We start from the raw sequence: 23423 nt of genomic DNA on the forward strand, positions 1-23423 counted from the left end.
TGTGCAGCTGGAATAATCCTTGTCTACTCTCACTGTTTTGCAGTGCAAATCTGTGCAGTGCCTCAGGCAGGCTCTTTTTAAGGTTTCAACAAGAATGGTGTTGTTTTTGAGAAAGAGGTTACAGATTTTTGATCTTTTACTCGTCCTTGTAAAAATTCAGCCAGGCTCAGCACACCATCAGCCTCTGAAAACAAACATTTGATTTTTTAAAAGTTCTTTTTGTTGCTCTACTCTATTCCCTTTGCACCTGAATGAAGAAGGGCAGGAGCCTGACACCATGCTGGAGGTTAGGATTTTCAGGGTGTCGTGTCCCCCCCCCCCCCGCCTTGGGGAATTTTCTTCCATTTGTCGCCTAAGAGATGATAACGAGGATACTTAGGAGAGACAAAAGAAGTGGCCAGGATGGCGGGGGAGGGGTGCAGCTGGCTGTAGGACTCTCTGTAGGGAAGGGCAGAGACAGGGCTGAGGGGCTGGGCTCAGCTCCGCTCGCTCTCGCCCTTGGGATCAGAGGTGAGACGGGCAGGCTGCTGCCCTGGGGAGAATTCGCCGCCACCGCGGAGTTCTGTCCTGCGCTGCTTTCTGCTCACCGGGGCTGAGCTTCAGCTGCTGAGCTGGGACCTTTCCAACACCCAACCTCACTGGGAAGGGGACCCCGGCCCCCACCCCATTCCCGGAGGGAGCGTCTGTGGCTGCGTGCAGCAGCTGCCTGTGGGAGCCCACCTGCGTCTGCCCAGCCCCGCTGCTTTCTGCCATTGTTCGCTGCTCCGGGCTTTTGTGCTACACTTTACCCGACACCCCGAGCCTGCGGGGGCCCTGCTGCTTCTACCACCGCTTGGGGCTTAGTGCTTCCCTTCGATTTGACACTTCCGGGGGTCTGCTCTGCCGTTCCAGCTGCTTCCGAGGTTCCTGCTGCAGTCTATTTCAGCAGCCGGAGGCACAGCAGGACCAGCCGTCCCTGAGGGGTCCAAAGGAAGCCCCTTCTCCATCCCTTCCGCCAGCCCGCCCGCCATTGCCGCGTGCAGAGAGGCGGCCGAGCTCGCGCCACAGCGCCCCCTGCAGCCCCGGGGGAATCATCGCCCCGCCCTGCCCGGCCGGGAGCCAGCAGCGCCCCTGCTGGCCGTGCCCGGAACTGCACCGCAGGGGAAGGTGCCTGCGGCCGGGACAAGGCGGCCCTGGGGCTCTGCGTCTGCTCGTCCTTGCTGCCGGGCTTGGGGTTTGTTTGCCGTGGTATACACACACACGCCAGTAAGGAACTGCTATTCCTTTCCCCCTAGCTTTGCCTGAAAGCCCTGTCATTTCAAAGTTATAATAATTCAGAGGGAAGGGGGTCATATTCTCCATTTCAAGGGGGGTTTCCCTTGAGAGACACCCGTCTTTCAAACCACAGGCTTTGTGGTGCCTTAAATGGAGAAATGTCTTTTTCTTTCATCCTCATTCTCCTCCTGAGCCTGAGAAGTGGATAAAAATTTCTCCCATGCCAGGTGTTTGGCAGCCACCTTCTAGCTCTACTCCAGTGGCAGCTCTCATCCTTCAATCCTGTCTCTAGCCTTCCTTTTCTTGGGAATGGGTAGACATGGCCCTGAAGCCATTTAGGCAGACCTGAAACTTTTTCTAGCACGGGTCTCCTACCATTTCCTTCTGGTAGCCCCTTCCTGGCTCTGCCTGCAGCTCCAGGCTTTCTTTCAAACCTAGCTCTTCTTTCTGGGGAAGCTCTAGAAAAGGCTGCTGAGTCATTTTTCGGACCAAAGGTTTATCTAAGCCCCAGTCTTCTTGCAGGCCCCCACTTTGCTTTGGCAGTCCATTGCCATCCCTGTTTCAGTTGTACGTCTAGGCTTCTTCTGTCCATCAGTGTTACTCTGAACCTAATTTTATACCTGAACCTTTTGACAAGAACTGCTGTACAAAAGGTGATTCCCAGGCAAGGGCTTCTGACAAACTAAAATAATCTTTGGCGTACCATTTCTAACCCTGTTCCAAATGCAACCCTAAGCTTTCACTTTCTGTCAGCCTCAGATGTAGTTCTTGCTTTCTATCTGAGCCTTAGAGCTGGAAATCCAGGTAGAGTTCTTCCAGCCCATGGATCTTCCAGCCCATGGATCTTGGCAGCCCCCACTTGGTTTTGGCAGCCCTTTTCCTGTCACAGTCCAAGTGCAGCTTTAGGCTTTGTCCCTCTCACAGCCCTAACCCTAATCCTGGCACTGGCTCTCATATTTCCACAGAGCAATTGAAAAGTCCCCACAACCATTGCCTGGATGAAAACTGACCCAGCCCAGCTGTCCTGCCAGCTCCTGCTTGGCTTTTGAAGACTGGCTCAGCTGTAAGCTTTGGCTTTCACTCAAGCTTCTTATTTTTTGTGAAGAACTTCGGGGAACGCTCCTAACCCATGGCTCACACCAAAGCTTTCACTCATCCTGGAACTTTGAGCTGCTCTCACTTGTCTTTGGCCACCCCTTTGCAGTTTTGCTCCAGCAGTAACGGTAGGCATTCTGCTTCTGAGCCTGACCCTGTGTTTGCCTGTGGAGTGTGTGGAGGGGATATAAGGAAGATCCACAGCCATTTCCTGGCAAAAGCTGATCCACGTGGGTCTCTTGGCAGCCCCTCTCCCCAAGTGCCATGTAACCTTTCCTTTCAGTCCAAACCTTGACCTGAGCTGTTTTCCAGCTGAACTGCAGGGAACTTTCTCATCCATTTCCCAGGCTAGCCTGTTTATATTTTGCCATCCCTTTGCAGCCCTGCGTGAGTGCTAGACTCTGGACCCTTATGCTGGTTTTCCAGCAGAGCCTTAGCTAAGCTCCCCAGCCTTTTTTCTAATGGAGGCTTTTTCTGAGGTGAGGCCTTATGCAAGTCCTTCTTTGCTCACGTGAGCTCTGCTGCCTCTGCATTTCTGGGTTCTCTTTTTCTTAGCCATAGCCCCGATTTTCCTGAGAAGCTGTAGAGAAGTTTTCTACCAATTGCCTGGACCAGTGTTTTATCCCAGCCCAGTGTTCTTGGAAGCTGCCATGTACTTTTGCAGCCCCATTCCAGTTCCAGCTCTGGACTTTGTCTTAGCATTATCCCAACCCTAATTGTATTGCCAGGGTCATGCTTCAGGAAGGTGTCTGCAAACTCAGGTCTTTAGCAGCCCCTACTTTCTTCTAGTGGGCCCATTCTGGCCCCTCTCAAGCTATGAATTTTGGCTTTCCTTCAGCCCTAATCTTAATTTCACATCTTAAGCCCAGCCACGGGCTGCCAGGGGAGGTTTCTCTCAGACCAGTTGTTCTGTGCCGTCACAGTGCTGTTAAAGCCCCACTCCCACAGCTGTCCTGTGCACATGAAGTAGCTGTTGCCCATGCTTGCCAGATGCAGAATAGGGTTGAACTGGGATTTCTTAAAATTTTATTGCTGCATATTGCTGGATTTATATTTTTTTTAAGTCAGAAAACTGCTGTTTTGAAGTCAGTTAGACAGGGATTGGGCGATATTAACTCACTTCTCCCCTTCCTTCTTGTTTGCTTCACAGGGATGCCAGGCAGCCATGCCTTTTGTCAGCAGGACTGTTGAAGGATGTTAGCACACACTGGCTGCTCCGTCCCAGTTTTGCATCCATGCTTCAGATTTGGATTCTGGCATTGCTACTTGCATGCAGCATTGGTGGGCAGGATTATTCCTGTGGAACAACCACCTACAGAAATTCAGTTAATAGTGCTTGTTAGACCTTCACTGGGGTATTTTCATTTTGAGTGTTTCCATCAGTGTCCTTTTAATATCCTCCTGAGATGTGAGATGGTGTGGTTGAAACACTGCAAAATCCATGGGCATCCCAGACATCCTCCTTCTGGAGAGAGAGGTGCTGCTTTGAGAGGTGGGCAGCAGATGCTTCTACTGCTTCCCTGCCGTGGAGGCAGTAGAGTCTGGAGCTGACATCTTGTGCTGCCATAAGGAACTTCTTTATGGACACAAATAGTTTTTCAGCCTGTAAAACAGTTTTAGGGATCTCATGTGGCTTTTAAAGGTACCCTGTGAAGATCTGATGGAGAAGGAGCTAAGAGCACGTTGCTGAGTGCCTGTGATGAGGGGTATGAGCTCCGATCCAGGCTGCCCCTTGGAGCCTTGGCTGCATGCCCCCTGCACCAGGGCTGCACCTGCTCCCTGCTGCTGTGCAAGGAGGGGTGGGACTAGTCAGGACTGAGCCTTGGGCGGAAAATTTGTGTATTTTGTATTTTCCTATAAAAACTGCAGTCTGGAAAATGGTTTCAAAAAAAGCAAGTCTGAGGTTTAAACTTCTTGGAAACCTTTTCCTTTTCTTGGGATAAGCAACAAAGAGAGTGTATAACAAGCTGTCGGGCTGTCCTCCCTCCAGGTTGGGTGGCCAGCACTCTGCCTCCCCTGGCCCAACAGCGCTCCCAGAAAACTGAAAATAGTGGTATTTCCTATCCCCAGGGCAATTATTTGATCCTCTGCAGCTGATCTGAGCTATTCTCAGAGCTAACAGCTGGCCTGGGCAGGGTCCTGGGTTGGGGGACCCAGGCTGGGTTCTGGAAGGAGCTCTGTTAGCAGCCCTCAGTGCAGGGCTGGCTGTGGTGCACACTCTCCTGCAGTTCACATCCCCACCTGTGCAGGCTCACTTGTGGTGCCATTCCCCAAATGATCTGGATCTTGGCAACCTTCATGCAGAGTTCACTGTTATTGTCACATAAGGAGATAAATATTATAAATTATTTCTTCTTCTGTGGTAATTTAAACGCTGACAGTTTTGGATGCAGGATTGTTGGTCTGACACGTTAGTGTTTGTCTAGGAGCTTTGTGCAGCTGGAGCTGTTCCATCAGGATTTACTTCTGGTTGCTCTCAGCCTGCAGGCAAGGAGGTGTGTGTTGCAGCATTTTCCCAGCCAGATTGAAGTAGCAAAACAATGAATGCTACTTGCTGTGGTTACAGATTGCTAACTATGTTGTATGTAAATGTAGTCAATATTAGAGAGTATTGTTTGAGATTCTGTTGTCTTTAATGTTTCAAAACTTGGCCAAGAATATGTGTATCACATTAAATCAGGGGATTTCTCTGAATTGTGGATTTGAGACTGCTGTGGGATGTGTCTGAAGTTCCCTGAGATCTGTTTGTGGGCCAAGGGGGACCCTGAAGAGCTGTTGTTTCCATGATGTGACAAGTTGCAGGCACGCTAGCATTGTAACTATTTTTGCAAACCACATATTAGGATTTCTTGGTGTTCTGTGGCAGTTTGTCTTAGATTTCCTGCTTCCAGCACTGTGACTTTACAATGCTTTTTACAGGCTCATGGTCACAGCAGTATTGGGGGTTTCTCTGTGGACCTCACATGCTATGGCAGTGACTGTGTGGGACACGCTACAGTGGGTGCACATGGGGACACTGGGACCTGCTCAGAGGGGGCTGCCACAGATGCCTCTCACCCAGCCTGCTGTGGCCCAAGGACTTCTCAGATCAGATGGTAACACTGATGTTTCAGACATGTTCAGCTCTTGAGGCAAATGTGGGCCTGAGAACAAAGTGTGCTGGGTTATCCTGGTGCTGATTAGTCAGACTCACAGAGGGATGGTGAAATGTTCTTCTGGACTGGTCCTTGCTCTGGGCAGGCAGTGTGGCCAGGGATGTGCTTCCAGAGGCTTGTTAAAAAGCCAGGGATACTTTCTCATTGGGAGAGCACAATTGGAGCTCAGCACAATTGGAGAAAAGAGGCTGAAAGTTGTTTTTGGTAGGGCTGGGTACCTCCTCTCGGCAATGTGCTCTGAAGTGAGGTACACTGGGTCCCAGCATCCCTCATGCTGGACAAACTGATCTGGCAAGGAGCTCTTCCTTAGAGTACCGATTGCTCTGAGCCTTCCCCAGCCTTCTGAGTTTGCCCCATTTGCTCAGTCATGCAAGCCCTGGATGTGCTGTGGAGTTGCTGGTCACTCCAAGCAGTTTTGTTTTGGATTTTTCCTGAGAATTGAATGCAGAAAAGGGTGAGTGCTGTGCTTTTTCCACCTTCAGCCCTCTCTGACCTCAGGCTGGCCTTCCTGAAAGCCCAGCCCTTGGTGTGCAGAGCAGCAGGAGAGCTGGGGTCTATGGTCCATCACATGCAGTATTCCTCCTGCTTTTGCACCATGGGGCTGCCTGTCTGCTCGTTTTAGCCCCCTATACAGGGTAGAAATAAACATTCAATATAAAATAATATAAAGACAGAAGCAAGGTAGGCACAGAAGGCCAGGCTTCCTGTTCCAGCACCGTCCCTCATGGGAGCTCGGGACAGAGCTGGGAGAGGAGGCTCTCTGAAGCACAGAGGAGCAGGACCATGCTGTGTCACATATTGACAACCCCAGTAGGAGCTTTGGTGTTGAATGGTGCCATAGCTTGGCTGTTGGAAGATGTCTGAGTAGAAGAATCATGAACTGAGGCTGGGGTGTCACCTGGGCAGCGAATTTCAAGAGAACATAGTGGTATGGAACAGTGGAGGAAGGTGTGAGGAGAACTGCAGCTCATGTGAGCTGGCCTCTTTGAGGAGGTTTGATGCTGTCAAGGTATTGTCTAAGCACCTCTTGCTTCATGTCTATGCTTCAGAGCTTTATAGGAGCCAGGAAGGGTGTGTTGCCTGTGTAGCTGTCAAATCCTGGCCTGGCATGTGTGAGGCTATGTTTGCAGAAGTGTACGCTACTGTGGGTTGCTAAAGGAACCTATGGGACACCCAGGACAGTGATCGCAAGGGGCAGGTATCAGGGCAGAGCAGGACCCCTTAGGAGCAAGTGAGTCCTACCAGTCATGAGTCCTGCTTGCCAGGATCCTGCACTTGGGGTGTGCATTAGTACCTGTTCGTTGTGCTCTGAGCTGAATACAACTACTCCTTGGGTGCCGTGCACTTGATATCTGCTCCCACCATGTGCAGAAGGGTGCTCAGAACATCTCCTGGCTTGGCTTCATCTGAGTGCTCTCATTCTGCTGGGTGACTGTTGGAGCACAAGTTTCCTGGTCTAGTAGTGGTGTAGCATCTACACATACAAATGGAGTCCTCAGTGCTATGCTTATGTTGCCCAGCACATGCTGGCCACAGTCGGGTTGCACTTGAGAGTAAGAGCACAAGTTTTGTTTGCTCGGAGCTAGATTTTCAGCGGGTGGTGTTGAGCAAGCAGAAGATTGAATACTTTGGTGTAGAGACATGTTGTATGGTGGAAAATCTGGAAAGGCACTTCGGCTTCCATGCCAGCATCCACCTCTCCTTCTGGCATGCAGTGGGATGTAGGCAATGGCAGTCTGTCTTTCCATCAGGTGTGATTTTGAAAAGCATCCTTAGCGGTGGCCCATCTGTGATGGCTTTGTCCTGGACAGTCCTTGGAGCTGCTCGCAGCTGTCTGTGACAGTTCCAGAAGGCAGTGCTACCTCCCAAGTGCTGTGCCTTCCAAATGTTGTGTTCCTTCATCTCTGCTTTATGTGGATGAGTTAATATCATGCAGGGTGCTGGGCAGCACACCCTGGCCGAGGCTCTGCACTCCCAAGGCTCCAGCTCGGATGCCCTGCAAGCACTGTGGCTAAGCCAGGCTGAGAGGAGTAGTTTACACATGCCTTTGGGTATATATCCCTGTTACCCTGTTATCCCTGTTACCACTCTAGAGCTTTATTCCTTTTTCTTCATATGTTGACCTCCTCTCCCATACTTGGCAAGTGTGTTTCTGCAATGCCTGTTAAAAGTTCTCAAGCCCTGGAGATCTTGTCCCTTTACAGGCTGACTAGTCAGAGCCACTGTGGCTTCCCTGTGCGTTTGCTCTCAGCTGATTTTCAGTGCCTGTTTTTCTCTGAAGATCATATTGAGAAGACCTATTTCTGAGGGAAAACAGAGGTGCACCACTCTGCGGGAGGTGTGCTGGATGGAGTTGTGTCTACAAATGAGACAGATCGCTCCTCCCAGGGAGCTGTGGTTGCTTTCACAGAGTGCTCCTGGTGTTGGGGCTGCATGGCTGGAGTACTGTGCATGTCCAGAGGATACTGGGAGCACATATTAGTGAGCCTCAGCCTTTGAACTGGGAAGATCAGTTCTCCAGCTGCAGAGGACACTTTGCCCACTCATATGGGAAGGCTGGTAGAAGAGGGAGAACATATGGTCAGTGCTTAGTCTTGGATTGGTGTTGGCTCAGTTGTGGAATTTCTGATTATGTTCTTGGCTTCTGCACAGATGCTGTGACTCCTGGAGGAGCCCAGGCAAGAGCAAAAGGAAATAATGGCATGATGTGGATTCAGTCTGGTGTCAGGATGGCTTGTGCTTTCAGAACGATAAAAATAAATCCAAGAGAGGAGGATAGTAACCTAATGTGCCTCAAATTGTGTAACTGAAAATGTCATTGCTAGCAGCAGATGCTGTGTGGAGGCTGTGCCGCAGCTACTTGGGCTGCTCACGGAGAGGGACAAAGCACAGCTTTCAGCACTGCTCTGCTTGTCTCTTGAAATGCAACAAAACAGTTTCTAGTGTGTGGTCAGCCTGCCAGTGTGTGCAATGTTGGTATGCTCACTGTGTGTGCGTGGTGCCTGGCACTAGGGGCTTGCTGAAGAAGTCGTGCCATGACCTCATGGAGGACTTGTCCTTGGCTGCTGAAAGTGCTTGATGCCTGCCTGGTGCAGGGGTGTTGCAGGCCGGCAGCATGGGGGTGGGGCACACATCAGTTAAAAGGTGTAAAAAACCATGAAAACTTGAGCATGGAGAATGAAAACTCCACACTTGTGACTGTGGCCGTAAACTTGCAGCGCTTGCATGATGTACTGGTGAGAACATGTTGATCTCTGGATGAAAACCATAAGCTTATTTAGAAAATTGGACTGTCTCATTTGAGATTAGAGTTCCTCTTTAATCTGCAAATTCTTAATTAGTATGGAATTAGCTTGTTATGTGGGGTTCTTGTGCATATATATCTGCATAGCAGTGCGGTGGTGCTCCTTAGCAGGTGGTTTCCTTCCCTGTAGGATGATGGACTAGTTCCTGGCTCTGAAGCCAGACAGGATGCTCTGGATGCAGCAGGCAAAGCAGACCATCACAAGGCAGACATGATTGTGTCCCTTTCCTCCTGTCCATCTTGTCCCCTAGGAGATGACGGGAAGAGATGCTTGCTCCACAGGATTATCACAGAATCACAGAATATTCTGAGTTGGAAGGAACCCACAAGGATCATTGAGTCCAGTCCTTAAATGAATGGCCTGTTTGGGGATTGGATTCACAACTTTGGCATTATTAACACCATGCTTCAACCAAGTGGGCATTATGGATAGTACAGTGTGTCTGGGGTCACGGCTGGCCGCAGTGACTCTGGCCCCTGGCAGCACAGTTCAAAGGAGCCTTCCACACACTGGAATGGCATGTCACCCTGGGAGCTGGAGCAGGGCCCCACAAGGACCTGGGGTGCTGCTATCCTCTCGGAGTGCCCTCTCTGCGGCCAGCTCTATATGCAGACAGGAGATCAAGGGCTTTCTCCTGACACCTGTAGGGGCTTTGGAGGGCCTCTTCTTGCATTTGGAAGACTGCACATGATCAGAGTGGATATCATGGTTAGAATCATTGAATCATCAAAGTTGGAAGAGACCTTTAAGATCATCAAGTCCAATGCCCCCCCCCCCCCCCCCCCAGCACTACCACTGCAACCCCTAAACGATACCACCCAGTGCCCAATCTAGCCCCTTCCTAAATACTTTGGGATGGTGACTCCACCTCCCTGGCAAATTATTCTGGTTCTGACCACTCTAACAGTGAAAAATTTTTTTCTAATATCTAACCTGAATCTCTCCTGTCTCAACTTAAAGCCGTTTACTCTTGTTCTCTCACTGCAGACACAGCAAAAGAGACCAGGCCCCACCTCACTACAAATTCCTGTCAGGGACTTGGAGGGAACTGTGAGTTCCCCCTATGAGCCTTCTCTTTTCAAGACTGAACAAATGCAGCTCTCTCAGCCATTCCTGCTAAGACATTCTTTATAGACCACTCACAAGCCATGTTGCCCTTTGCTGGACATGGTCCAGGACCAAAATGTCCTTTTGTCCCCTTTTGAAGTGAGGGGCCCAAAACTGAACACAGTACTCAAGATGCCTCACCAGTGCCAAGTGCAGGGGATTGGTCACTTCCCTAGTCCTGCTGTTGGCCTCCTTGGTTACCTGGGCACACTGCTGGCACCCCCAAGTCCCTTTCTGCCAAATGGTTTTCAAGCCACTCCTCCCCCAGCCTGGTGCTGCAGGGGATTGCTGTGACCTGAGTGTAGGTCCTGACACTTCACCTTACTGAACCTCACGCAGTTGTCCTCAGCCCGTTGATTGAGTTTGTCCAGGTGTCTCTGTAGAGCCTTCCTACCCTTGAGCAGACTAAGCAGATCTTGAGGTCAAACTATCTCCTCTGGATCTAACTGATATCCCAGCCTTATTTTCTCTAGAGAGATGGCTCTAGTTCTGTGGAAATACAGGGGGTGTACGGTGGGTGTGATGCTGGCCCAGCTCCAGGCGCCCACAGAAGCCGCTTGCTCATCCTCTCCTGCTTCAGCTGGGCAGAAGAGAGAAAAAAAAAAATAACGAAGGGTTCATGAGTTGAGATAAGGACCATGAGAAATACTTGAGGGTCAAAACAGGCTCAATTTAAAGTTGCAAAGTGAATTTATTACTAACAGAGTCAGAGTAGAATAATGAGAAGTAAAATAAGCCCTTAAAACACCTTTTCTTCCCTCAAACCCCTCCCTCCTTTCCACTGGCAGTGCAGGGAGACAGGGCATGGGGGTTTGATCAGTTCATCACTCAAGACTTTCTTCCACTGCTCAGGGAGAGAAGTTGTTCCTGTGTGAGACCGTAGGGTCCCTCCCACGGGATACAGTTCTCTGTGAACTTCTCCAGCGTGGCTTACCAATCTCACGAGCAGCACTCTGCCCAAAACTGCTGCAACGTGAGCCCCTCCCATGGGTACACAGTCCTCCCAAAACTGCTTCAGCGTGGATCACTCGTCCATGGGGTGCAGTCCTCCAAGGACAGGCTGCTCCAGCCTGGAAGCAGGGGCCCTCTCTCTCTCCAAGGGGTCTCCCACTGGATCACAGCCTCCTCCAGGCATCCACCCACTCCAGCGTGAGCATTTCCTGCATGGGCTGTGGCTGCATCTCTGCATCCCCTGTGAATCCCCGTGGGCTGCAGGGCCACAGCTGCTTCACTGTGGTCCTCACCACAGCCTGCAGAGGAACCTTGGCTCTGGCACCTGGAGCACCTCCTCCCTCTCCTTCTCCACTGACCTTGGTGTCACCATGTTGTGTCCCTCACATGTTCTCACCTCTTCCTCATCTGGGACAAAAAGAAAAAACTGTGCACCTTTGTTTTTCTTCTTAAATCTGTTATCACAGAGGCATTACCAACCTCTGAAATTAGGCTAGCTTTGGCCAGCAGCATGTCCATCTTCAGAGCCACCAGGAATTGGCTCTGCCAGACATGGTGGAAGCTTCCAGCAGCTTCTGTGGCACTCCTGCTGCCTAAAACCAGGCCATGCAAAACCAATACACCTGAGAAGGAGGATGTCAGGCTACAGGCAGAGGCTGCTTTGGCAGTGGGGACCTGGCTCTCCTTTCTGCTGGAGAGCGCAGGAACATCCCTGTCCCTCACAGCCACTCTTAGGAGCACTGGACGTGGGGCAGACCCCAGCTGCCTGCTCCCTATCCTGGTGAAGAAGCTGTGCATTGTCTCCTGCCACTGCTCTGAGGCTCATGAAGCAAAGCTAAAGGTTGTTCCTCTGGGCAGCTGGCTCCTGGCACTGGCTGCTCTTCCCTGCCTGCAGCCTTTGTCCTGCCAGCCCAGTGCCACCTCCTTGAGATCCTGCCCTACCTGAGTGCTGGATGCCTGGGAAGGAGCAGGTGAGGTGGTGCTAGAACAACAGCCCATGGGAACAGGGGCCAGGGCTGTGTGACAGCACCAGAGCTGGTGGCAGGAGGGCCCTGCAGCCCTTTGCTGGGCTCTGGAGGCAGCAGAGCTGAGCCACTCACTGCAGCACCAAATGTTTGGGCATCCTCCAGTCCTTGTTCAGCTGCTGCAGCTGCCTCAATTAACACTGTTCAAAAGGCAATGAGCATGCTGGGGCCTAGGCCACTCAATGTGTGTGATGCACAATATATGTTTTTTTATTTGGTTCTTTATTAAAAAAAAAAAAAAAAAAAAACAAAAAAAAACCCAAAAACCCTGAAAACCTAGAGTTGAGTGATAGGCCTGTTGTGGGCCATGCAACGAGAGACTTGCAGCCCGGGCTAACCCCATGACGAGGAACTTGTAGCAAGACATTTATCTTGACCTTATCTTGCCAGAAGGTTTACTGCTGTGCAGACAGTGTCTGAGCCTTTCTCCTTCCCTGGCATCTCTTGGGTCTCACTGAACCCTCCTGTGTGCTCCATGTGGGACCTTGGGTCTGCTGGATAGGAGCAGAGGGCTACAGATGCCCCCAGTCTCTCTGGGCTGGTGGTGGCCCTTCCGCAGGCCTTGGAGGTGGACAGAACTGCACTGGTGAGATGCAGTGGTTCCCAGAGGGGTGCAGATGGATGCTACCAGTGTCCTGCTTTCCTGCTATGAGAGTCCTGTGCTGCTGGATTCTGTCCTTGTGCTGTCCCCACAGCTGTATCAGCTGTGCACAGGCACCTTAGAGTTGTAATGCTGGCTGCCAGGGCTCAGCCTACAGCCTGGAAGTTGTTTGGGTGGTGTAAGTTCTGCTCTGGCTCTGGGAGCAGCAGGTTGGCTGGCCTGCAAAAACCCTTGGGGTGTGCCAGGGAGACACTTAACTTAAAGTTAAGTGTCAGGGAGTGATTCTCTGGGGCAAGACAGTAGTGGGGAGACCTCATTGAGCACAGAAGGCATCCCATGCCTTGCCACAGTTCTGAGGGACTGGACAGCCTTTTGATGATGGAATGAAAACAGAGAGCAGGAAGAGAGTGCTCATTCCCACAAGAGCTGGAGTGCCCCAGATCCATCTTCTGGGTTACTCCAGCAGAAAATTGATTTAACTGTCGAACAGGCTCCCCAGGGTAGTGGTCACAGCACCAAGCCTGTTCGATTTCAAGAAGTATTTGAACAGTGCTTTCAGGCACATGATGGGATTCTTGGGGCAACATGTGCAGGGCCACAAGTTGGACTTGATGATCCTGATGGGTCCGATCCAACTCAGCATATTCTATGATTTGGTGTTTCTAAAACCTGTGAGGAGAGGGCTGGGAAGTGAGAGCTGGGGTAGGAGCATCTCAGTTGAGTGGGTGATGGCAGGGCCTGCTGGGGGCCAAGCTGAGGCAGGTGGGGGAAGACCAGTGTGCTCATGTGCTCCTGGCAAGGAGGGGTAAGCTGAGCACCTTGGAGCCTCCTGCAGCACAGAGACCACTGTAAAAAATGAACCAAACTCAGGTCTCCTACACATCTGGCTACTTGAGATGGGAATGTTCCCTGTTGGAGCCCAACAGGATTGTTCTGAGCTGTTGCACCCACTTGGTCTAAAATCTCTGTGCGGTCCTTCCTGGAGAACAGCTCTATTGCAGCTGCATGTGTCTTCTGGCTTGACCTAGTGCTGTATTTTCTGGGCCCTCCTGGAACACATTTGCAGCAGTACAGGAGGGACTGTACAGGACAGGCTTAGTGTCTTGGTTTTGAGACAAATGTCATGAGAAAACACCCTGGAATGACCACTTCCTCTGAAGAGAAAGGGCTTCAGTAACTCCCTTTTCTTCTGCCAGTGAGAGAAATGGATACTAGGTGGTGAAACTTAAAAACACCTGTTCATTAACAACAACAAAAAAAAAAAGGGTGCCTGCAAGGCACAGAAAAAGAAAGAAAAACAAAGTTGGGTAAATGCTAGATATTGAAATTGTGGAACCCTGCCCTCCTACCCTGCCCCCCTACCCCCCCCCCCCCACCCCAAAAACCAGGGCCGCCTGTCCCAGCCATATGCACCTTTCCCTGCGGTGCAGTTCCGGGCACGGCCAGCAGGGGCGCTGCTGGCTCCCGGCCGGGCAGGGCGGGGCGATGATTCCCCCGGGGCTGCAGGGGGCGCTGTGGCGCGAGCTCGGCTGCCTCTCTGCATGCTGCAATGGCGGGCGGGCTGGCGGAAGGGATGGAGAAGGGGCTTCCTTTGGACCCCTCAGGGTCGGCTGGTCCTGCTGCGCCTCTGCTGGTGACTAAAGGAGCTGTAGCAGGAACCTTGGAAGCAGCAAGCTAGAATGGCAGGTTGGGCACACGCAGAGATAGCAAGCAAGAGGTAGCAGAAGCTCTGCAGCTGTAGCTGGACTGCAGGACCTCCCAGGGGTAAAAAGTGTAGCATAAAGCCTGGAGCCGTAGCAGGGGCATGGTGGGGTGTGCTGGGCAGCAGCAGCCCGACTTCCAAGCAGACCAAGAGAGAAGCTCCACGGGATTATTCACCAGCACTGGCTGGTCCCTAGATCTGGACTGTGCACGGGTGCAGCCCTCAGTGGGGAAACAAGGGTATTCCCACATCCTTGTGCTTCATGTATTGACTCTGGGCTTCCCATAGCAGAGCAGCAGAAAAAGCAAGCCAGCAAGTCCAGTCTTAGTGCCAAAGCAAAAAAAAAAAAAAAACAAAACAAAACAAAAAACAAAAAACAAAAAACAAAACAAAACAAAACAAACCCAAAAAAACAAACCCAAAAGAAATAGCAGGTTTTTTGGTCAGAGACACCAGCTCCGTGGTCAGTCCTACAGCTTGTGAGGAAAAGGGAAGAACTGCCCCTTGCCTCGCTCCTAGCTCTCTCTGGAAACCCCAGCCTGGCTCCCATTCATGGTGATAGTTTCATGGAGCCAGGGAGAATGGGGATGGAGCCAGGACAGCAGCCACCCCTGGGCACAAAACAGAACAGATCAAAACCCCCAGAAATTATATATAATAATAAACCATCTGCAAGACACTTTGTAATGAGAAAGAAGTCCTGTGTCATCCTGTTCACAGATGCCATGAAACTCCTCCCTGCTCATGACATGGCACTGGGTGCCTTTCCTTGTTTCCACCTAGCTTGACTTAGATGTGGGCCAGGATGGCCTGGCCTGTTCCATGTAGCCAGGATCAGAGTTAGCTGCCTTTGCCTCTTCTTTTCAGTATGGTGACATGAGCCATGGACCAGTGTCAGCATGCAGAATTGGTCACCTAATGGTGCCCTGGGCACTGCTGACCTGTAGGACCTGTTGAGTTTTGGTGTTCCTGCTGGGGAGGGAGAGGCATTGGGGTGGAGAAGGGGGGAGGTTACTGGGGCTGGCCTGTGGGCTGGCAGCAGTGCAAACTGTGCCTTTATGCCAGTGAGTCTGACAGCTCATGCCTCGTGGAGTGGGGTTTGCATGGTATCGGCGGGAAAGGAGATGCAGGTGTTTGTGGGATTTCTGTCTTCAAACACTTGTCAAATACTTTTGAGGTCTTTGGCACCTGTTGCTGGTAATGTGGAGCGGAGAACTGCTGACGGCTGGCTGCCCAAAAAGCATCTACTGCTGACAGCTCTGTTGAGTGTGCCATGGCTAGAACCGTAGTGGGGAGGGCACAGACTGCAGCCTCACCCTGTCCCCTTGACTATCACGGCATGTTTATTCTGAGGAGCTACAGCAATGCTCCATCCACCCAAGACTGATGCTGTTTCTGATGCTGACCCTGCATGAAGCAGGGCTGCTCCTGGCCTTCCTGCCACCACAGCACTGGAGGAAGGGAGGCAGTGAAGCCAGCTTTCTCCTGCATCTGGCAGTGTCCAACCTATGCCCGGTCCCCAGAGGAAGCAGGCCTGGGCAGGTGTGTGCCAGCTCACCATCTGACCTGGTCCTGAGAGCACATGAAGTCCAGGAGGGGGTGCTGGGTGCTGTTCCCCGCTCCCCTGTGTTTGGGTTTAGCTGCTCTGGTAGTGCCTGGGAGCTGTGGCCATTGCAGACATAGGCTAAAAAGTTCCGCTGTCAGAGCTGAAACACAGCCACTGTTGCAGAGAGCCTGAGGGAACACTCTGTTTTCCCCAGAGAGGTGTCAAGGTGTTGCAGTTTTGGAGACAGGCACGCGACAGAACACACCAAGGTTCATGCAACAGCAGCCGAAGTTTATTGTTGGGTGCCCCCTTTTATAGGGGCTTCAAATTTCCTGTGCTTACACACCTGATTGGTTGGGATGTTAACACCACCCAGCTCACTGGCCAACGATATGTCTGCATTCGTAATGAAATGGGCTTGGCTGGGGTCCCCTGTTTGAATTTGAATCCGACTTATCATTATCATACCTGAGGACTTGTTTACTTCTATTCTCTAAGGAACTTAGGCTGGTCGAGTTGGTGTCTGTTATGGCCAATTTATCTGTGCAGCTTCAGACCAGCTGTAGCTGTCACAGTTCCCCCTTTCTGTTTAAAAATGCAAAGTGTTGTCATCCTTCTGCAAGGGCCCTTTGCAGATAGGATGACAAGACAGCCTGATGACACTGATGATTCCACCCAACTGGACAAGCCCAGCTCCTCCCAGCCTGCATTGTATCCTATGTATGGTTGGAGATGTAGCATTCATATCCAGGAGCTGTCAAACGGGATTACAGCAACACAAGTTTTCAAAATGGCATGCCTCAGGCTTGTTACTTAGAAGTTACAATTTTGCAACTTAACTCTACAAACAGGAAACATTTCAACTTTAGAACCATGAGAAAACCACCTACCAGGAGAAAAAATTTGTCTTAGTTCGGGTTTGCAATTCATTCTTTAAATAGTTAATATCCCTAAGTCCTTGTGTCTTTAAATATATTTACAAATTACAGCTTTACACTACAAACAAGAAACTATTAAACTCAAAACCATCTCGATTAAAAACACACATCCTTCTGCCACTGATGTCTCCCAAATGTTTGAGTCTTGGTGTTCAAGTAAGGTGATGGGTAGATTGTCTTACCATTGTTGATAATCTTCTGCCTCCAACATGCTGTTGGCTTGCTAGGTCATATTATGGCTTGATTGAAAAACAGGAGAACACCCAAGACTTTTAATGGGGGGGTGGGGGGGGGGTGTACATCCACCCCACACTCCCTCTTCTTTTTTTTTATAACTTAACAGGAATATAATTCAACTAACAAAACACGCAGTTTGTAATGAAATTAACAAGGTGAAATTTACAACTGCCTATATGCTTTGTCATCATCCAGGGTCTGAGGAGCCCCCTTTTCACAATGGGGACTTGGAGAGCCTTTTCTGGATTAGGCTTCCGTGTCTACCTCAAAGGAAAGGGGTCCAGCTTCTACAAAGCCAAAGCAGCTAGTCCAAGTGACCTGCTTTCACTTTTAGCACAGAAACACCTGGGTTTGTTGGCATACTTTCCCTGCCAGCCTTGGCCAGAGCCAAGACCCAGGATGGGAGGTCTTCCCTAACATATTCTAATAATAAATCTTTCAGTAATAACTCATAGAACAGCTGGCTTTGTCATATATCCTTATTGTCATATATCCTTATCATTGTCATATATCCTAAATAACCAATTATATTATAAATAGCCTGTAAGTAACTATAACAATGCACATATGTATATACACATCCCCTTTTGAAAGTGCCTTTTACTTTTTTGGCATGAACAAGCCAACTCAAAACCATCAAAGGAACCATTCCCGTGTCTTGGTTAGGTTTTTCAGGTCACATACTGGTTTATGATTAAAAGTGACAGATCCTTGTGTTAGTAACGTCCTTAAAATATTTGATTCTTAAGGTCCTTGAGTAAAGTCATGAGTGAATTATCACTACAGGGTTCCCACAGATGGTCCATGGTGTGTATGTGGAGCCCTCGGGCTTCCCCTGCGAAGGCCTCTTTGCTTGGGTGTGATCTTAGCTTATTATTTGATGGGTATATACAACAGTAACAACATTATTTAGCTGTATTTGTCGAATCCCTTTGCATAGTCTCAATACCAAAAACATAGTGCAAAATCAGTTGGGTTATGTGTCTCTATAAATACAGGTAGTTTGCAGCATTACAGAACAGAGAGGACACCTATGAAGTTGTTTCTTGATGTTGGAGGGATTTAAGTTATTCACACAGCTATTGTACTGGATTATTCACTGTGAGAGATGACACACTACAGGTTCTCCAGAAGTCAGAGGAATTGGTATTAATTTTAACATAATCCTTGTCATTTGCAGAGGTGGTGAACACAATGCTGGCTTAATTAAATATGGACAATAATATCTGGTAGAAAAGGTTTCAGATCTCGGCTTCAGGCTGCCCTAATTAATGGGACCTCATTAGATAAGTGAATATAAAGTGTCCATTTTGGTTTGGGTCTCTGTTTACTTTTAATGCTGCAGTACTTAAAATTGTCAAATCAGCACTTCCATGAGCATTCACTTTGCAAAACTAAATATTGGGTAATAGTTGTAGACTAAAACAATAACATTCCTCTGTATAAATTAAATCATACTTTGAAGAAATGAGTAGCCTAGGAGTTATGTACAAAGAAAAGCAACAATCATTGTTGAAATTAAATGCAAAATGTTACTGCTACTCCTGCTGTCTCAAATACCTTTGAAATAAATTTAGCAAAACCCTTAGAGTGTATTTATAGGTTTACAAGTCAAGTTTCAGAAAAATCAAATCATGTCAAAGAAGATTCTATAAAACAATGAAAAGCATATGTACATTTTCCATATAACCTTGGGATTTTACTCCTTAAAGTTGTTAAGTTTCTGTATCAGTCTATTTGCAAGGTAACTGTTTATCCTAATAAATTTAGATACATTTCCCCTTTGATTACAAATAAAGCATTGCACCTTCAAGGCATGTAATCTTAAACAGTGGTGCCAGGTATGCACAGGTCACATTGTGCTCATTGTCTCAAACAAGGTGAGCACAAACATAATAAATCCACTCAGACATGTAAACATGCAGCCTGTTACCCAGCTGCGCTAACACCTTCTCTCTTAAATTAGTACCTCTGTGTTTGCTTTCATGAACTTTGAGTGCTCTTTTGGGGATGTTTAAAACAGTGTATTTGAATTCTAAAATGTCATAAATATGAAGAAAGTCTATGTCTCAGTGAAGTTGCCTTCTGTCTGATGCAGGAAAGTAGCAGGGGGCTGTCACAAAGGGACTGGCAATACTATTCATGCCACCTCTTTTCACTGGGCAATTGGTTGGGTCACTGACAGGGTAGATTGAATTTATAATAAAGGGCAGTAATTCTGAAACACAGGATTAACTGTTTATAGAAGGTCCATCACTGGGAAATATTAGATATATGGTTGAAACTAAAGTATTAAAGTATTAGTAATATGATTAGAATAAAGGCATCACCTTTATACTTAGCAAGAAAACCTCCTTTAAAGCGAAACACTAGTGTCTTCCCCACTAAAACTTCAAACACTGTAATCCAGAGATGGCAAGACTGGAATAAATTCTATTTGATCTAATTTTAAACCCGTAATGAATTTTAGTCCCCTATACCAATTATTTGTGTTGTGTAGAGAGAAAGAAAAATTAAACAATTTTTGTCTCCTGTGTAATCATCTTATGTTCTGATTAATGACTTTGGAATACTAAGAATTTTACAAGACCTTTAAGGATAGTAACTATAGAAATTGCATAAATATAGTAGAAAAGGTCGAATTCAAGAACAAAGCAGTCTGTCAGTATAGGACGCAAAATAACACGACGCAGACACACTGCTCCTTTCAAGGTCAAAAGGGACTTTTTATTTTCTGACTCCAACATTTATAGATTTCCAGAAATGATAGTGGATTGGAGGGTGAAAGTGCCACCTCTCCAATGACACTGGACAAACCAACAGTCCATCAAATTTCTCCTCCTCCATAAAAGAATGCAAAACAATAAGTTGTTTATATAAAGTGTGTGAGAAAGTTTGTTACAAGAATGTAAACATCAGAAGGCTTAGAGAATCTTAAAAAATCAGGGTGAGAGCACTCTTTTCTATTCTGGACTTACTTCTGACTTTCTTTCTAGGTTTTTATACTTCCATGATTTATAGTTTTGGGACTCCATACTAGGCTATCTTTGCAGGCTGACATTAGTTGCAGGGGACATATGGCACAGTAGAAGGATTTAGAAATCTGTGCCTTGGTATTTACTTTGCATGATATATTTTTTTTTTTCCTTGAAGGATTATTTATCAAATTGAGGGTGACAAAACTAAGTGTTATGCTGCCATTATCCAGAGTTATTACAAAGTATATCCAGTCAGATATCAGGTTTTATCATCTGTATCTTACATCAGTACTGTAAGGTGATGAAGTCCAGGTAAATATTACCCTGAATATTGTATGAATATAGTGTATGTATCAGTATGACTCCTTTTTGGAAACAATTTACTATGAAGAGTCAGAGAAAAACATTCTAAACTTCTAAGCTTTATAATAAAGCTTTCCACTTACAAATATATTCAATAGGTTTCCTTTTGGTGTTGTCTCAATAGCCTTCTAAGCTTTAGAGCTTTATGTTGTCAGTCTGGCTGGTTTACTATAGATTTGATAATTGCCATATAAACTAAAAATAGCCAACAGCTCCCATCCTTGAATAAAATAAAATTTGCACAATTTTAAATGAACGAAACTTGATTTAGATTTGGAAATCCCATAACTGGAACTGTAAGATTTTTGGAAGAGAAAAATAAATACCTTAAAGCTTCTTTTTCTTTGGAGGGTAAAAACAACCTGGAAAATTACTGTGAGTTCTATATGGAAGAGAATTATTAAGTTGAACTACAATCGTTAAATATTACACAGTTTTCTGCTGAAATTCTAATACACATTCGAAAAGGAAAGGATCCCGTGCTGCCAGTCATAACATGAGGACTAAAGGTATATACAGAAACCAATATTAGGATGGACACTTGTCTCCATGGCAACCATTTGTCCTGTCTGATTCCTGAAAACCTTACCAAAGGAGCTTTTTAATATTTCTCAATTCTGTGGGTAGACTTTCTGGGTTTGCCCTACACGCTGGGCACCTGCACGGCGAGTGGCTACAGTGGGCTGCGGCGGTTGGATGGCCCCGCCTGCCGCCCTCCTCAATTTCACTGTGTCCCCAATACGATTGTAACCACTCGGCTGTGCTGCTGCCTCTTCTTGCTGCTGCAGGTAGTAGGAATGGGATTGCGCCTGCGGCCAGAGAACTTCCCCCCCTCCCCGCCCTGGGGGCCGCAGCCTCGGTGCAAGCCGGGATGGAGACTGCGCTCGCAGCACTGGCTTGTCAGCAGCAGCTGGCTGGAGCAGCCAATCGGAGCTGTGCCTACCCCCAAGGGGCGGTGGCGGCACAGCCTCGTTACCGCGAAGGTGCGTTGCTCAGAGGGCAGGAGAAGGTGGCTGTCTCCTGCCCACCGGGCTCCCCTGGTCCCAGTGCAGTGGCGGCTGTTCAGGGCTCCCCAGGATTGCGTCACTCGGTGTGGCTGGACCCGCCATGGCAAATGGAAAACTGCAGCACAGCGCTGAGTCAGTAGCAGCAAAGGCGTCATCTCTTGTGTGTGTATTGAGTCCCTTACCAGTGTGTGCACAAGGGGTGGTTCCAGCTCTAGTAGTGGTGACGGCAACGCTCCCGGCACTGGGACTTTGGGATCTTCCATCCTGCCGCTACTTCTGGGAAGGATGTTGGTATGGCGTCCATGGGCCTTGGGCCATTGGTATGGGTATCCATGGTGATGTATCCCCGGGTCCGCCCACGAGTCACAGCGGTTAGTGGGAAAGCCCAATGGAAGCTGGGTCCTAGGCGCAGTTTTGGAGCCAAGCCAATCAGCCGTGGGAGGAGGTGCTCCAAGCACATCTGTGGTGGTGAAGGACATTTCCATGTGTGTTTGGAGTGGCTGCAGGGCGCTTCGCTTTTGTGAGGGCCGCATGCCACTGGGGTGCAACTGTAGAGCCTGTGTGGTCAGGCACGGCTGCAGAGTGCTCCCTTGACACCGTGGCACAGCACGGCTCAGCGGCAGACACGGCTCCATGGCCTGACGTGGCTTTGCAGCGGCTAGGTGTGACATCTCAGCGCCTTGGCTCAGCTGCGGCGCTCTCCGCTGGTGAGGCGTCCCGGCACGGGGTGGCTTCACGGTGTGGCATCGTTTTGCGGCGCAACGCAGCTGTCTTGCCCGCCCTCCTGTCCCACACATCTGATGTGGGACCCCTGCCTCACGCTGCCTCGCCCAGTGCCCTGTCTTTGCTGCATGCCTCAGTGGCGGAGCCTGCAGCATCCCCACCGCCATCCTTATGTCCCACTCAACTTTTAACTGTCCCAGCAAATCCAGTAAAAGTCTGTAGGGCCTTATAACGTCCATAGTGTCCGTAGTAGTTTCCAGAGCCTGTTCCACAAGTCTCCCAGGGCTTTATAACATCCATAACAGCTTCCAGAGGCTGTTCCACCTCATTCAGGTAAAAGGAGGGTCCATACCTTTACCACAGGGTCTTCTTCCACGGGAGCACGTGCTCCCTTATTTCCTGGCAGCTTCTTCTATTTACAAAGGGTCTGGACCAATGAGGCTTTCCCTGTCGCTCTATGCAGCTTTCCGTGCTGCTCAAAGCTATACCTGTTGCTCCGCTGAGACTACAACAGCTCTGGCCACCGCTCTCTGCAGCTCTACAGGCTGCAGGCAGCTTTCCCCCTGCCCTCTCTCTTCCCGCCCTACCCACGGCAGCTGTTGTATCACATCGGAGGTCACCACTTGTCGCAGTTTTGGAGACAGGCACGCGACAGAACACACCAAGGTTCATGCAACAGCAGCCGAAGTTTATTGTTGGGTGCCCCCTTTTATAGGGGCTTCAAATTTCCTGTGCTTACACACCTGATTGGTTGGGATGTTAACACCACCCAGCTCACTGGCCAACGATATGTCTGCATTCGTAATGAAATGGGCTTGGCTGGGGTCCCCTGTTTGAATTTGAATCCGACTTATCATTATCATACCCGAGGACTTGTTTACTTCTATTCTCTAAGGAACTTAGGCTGGTCGAGTTGGTGTCTGTTATGGCCACCAACTCTTATCTGTGCAGCTTCAGACCAGCTGTAGCTGTGGCATCATGGCACTGCATTGCCACAAACCCTTATTGATCCACTGGGAAGAAAAGTCTGGGGACCTGGTCACCCCTGGCATTAAGGTGCTGTTAAGAGCTGGACTTGCGACTGCAGCCCCTCTGATCAGGCCTGCTGTGGGGCAGTTGCTTGGAAATGACTCCTCCCTCAGCCCATCCTCCCTGTGGGCTGACCGGCGGGTGCCACTCATGCAGGGTCCTCCCCGCTGCGAGGGCACAGGCCTAGGGACAGAGCCAGCCCAGCCCCAGCGCTGCACCTCGGGCTCCTTGTGGGGAGACATGGCTCTTCTCCTCCTTGCTTGCCCCATCTTGGTCCCCATAGCAGCTGTTCCGTGGTCACAGACATAGGGCTCGCATCCCACATTGAGTTCCTGCATCCTCTCCAGTCTATTTCTGCTGTCATTGCTGCTTGGCAGAGGCTGGTTTGTTTACTTCCCTCTGCTGCT

At 49.2% G+C, this 23423-nt stretch overlaps 1 protein-coding gene across 11 annotated transcripts in view; it reads left to right on the forward strand.

Moving 5' to 3' along the window:
• CHD6 (chromodomain helicase DNA binding protein 6) overlaps positions 1-23423 on the forward strand; it is a 99572-nt gene that overhangs the window by 18276 nt on the left and 57873 nt on the right. The window lies entirely within an intron of this gene.

The sequence above is a fragment of the Haemorhous mexicanus genome, chromosome 18, assembly GCF_027477595.1.
Source record: "Haemorhous mexicanus isolate bHaeMex1 chromosome 18, bHaeMex1.pri, whole genome shotgun sequence".
Taxonomy (NCBI): domain Eukaryota; kingdom Metazoa; phylum Chordata; class Aves; order Passeriformes; family Fringillidae; genus Haemorhous; species Haemorhous mexicanus.